Genomic DNA, 1,205 nt, shown 5'->3' on the forward strand with positions numbered 1-1,205 from the left:
ATGCACGCTTCTGACGGAGACGGAAGCTTGAACTCAGCCCAGCAGTTCAAGTTCTCAGAACTGCGGCTCCGAGAAAGAAAAGGCAAAAGGCACAAAATGAGTTCCTAAGAGGGCTCAGATATGGAAGTGGAAGCTTGCTCGAAACACAGCAGCGGCAGGGTTTGGTGGGAGTGTGGGGTTGCAGGTGCTAGAGGGGTCCAGTGAGGTTATCAGATGTGCTTTTGTGGCTGGGATGGCTGGTGGCTCCCCAGAATCGGTCACTCCCCTTCCATTAACATCACAGCTCAGCCAAGAAGATCGCATGTTCCAGCCTCCTCTGTGAGGTCAGCTACTGAATTCTATCTGATGAAGGGAGAGGGAGCATTGTGTGAGTGTTCTATGCAGTGTCTTTGAATGTGGGCAGGTGGAGGTGGGGGACACCCTGCATCCACTCTGTCTTCTGGCTGCTTGGACTGCAGGCATGATATCTGGGGTCCAGCAGCCACCTTGGACTACGAGGTGATGTGGCAAAAGAGAAGTAAATTTCTGTCGTACGTAAGCCCCCGTGGTTTGCGGTGGTGGCTAGCAGTTGGGGAGGGGGGCTGTCTGTCACATCCATTCAACGGATGCAGCCATAGTTTTGCCTTCCTGTTGGAGTGACAGCCTTGGGGGGCCTGAGATCAGAGGAGCAGCGCTGAGGGCCCGTGGTGGTGACTCCTTCTCCTGACTGGTGCAGGCTGCTGCTGCTCACTGGCTCTGTCCTCTTTGTTTTTGGCCACCGCAGCGAGAGAGATGGACGGAGGACGGCGGGGAGCGGAAGCTATGACTGGCCGAGCGAGACCGCCCTGCCAAATGTCTTGTTCTGAGAAGGGAACAGGTTTCACATGGACAAGATGGAAGGACTGCTTGTTCCTCTGGAAAGTTCTATTAAAGTGACCAGCCCAGACACAGTCTAATATTAATGGGGAATTCTTCCCGTTGTTTATGAAATCATTGTAGCTTTGATTTGAGAGAGAGAGAGAGAGAGAAGCTGTTTGTTAGCTAAACAGAGCAGAGCCCAGGCAATTATTTAAAGATGCATCTGAGTGGCCTGTTTCAACATGAACTGTTAGAAAAGACTCCACTCTGACACCAGTAAGCACTGAGAATAAATTTATGAATGTCTTTTATGAGCGTCAACAAACCAGACGAATAAGCCCGCAGCCCATCTTTCACAGAGAGAACCA

The 1,205-nt window shown here is 51.5% G+C and overlaps 1 long non-coding RNA gene across 1 annotated transcript; it reads left to right on the forward strand.

The window, feature by feature from the left end:
• Positions 1 to 373: 373 nt before the first annotated feature.
• Positions 374 to 929, forward strand: LOC103347965 (uncharacterized). Its single transcript, XR_007918559.1, has 2 exons — positions 374 to 530; positions 764 to 929. It is a non-coding gene; the product is annotated as an uncharacterized lncRNA (long non-coding RNA).
• The last annotated feature ends 276 nt before the right edge of the window (positions 930 to 1,205 follow it).

Source organism: Oryctolagus cuniculus, chromosome 6 (assembly GCF_964237555.1).
Source record: "Oryctolagus cuniculus chromosome 6, mOryCun1.1, whole genome shotgun sequence".
NCBI classification, from domain to species: Eukaryota; Metazoa; Chordata; class Mammalia; order Lagomorpha; family Leporidae; genus Oryctolagus; species Oryctolagus cuniculus.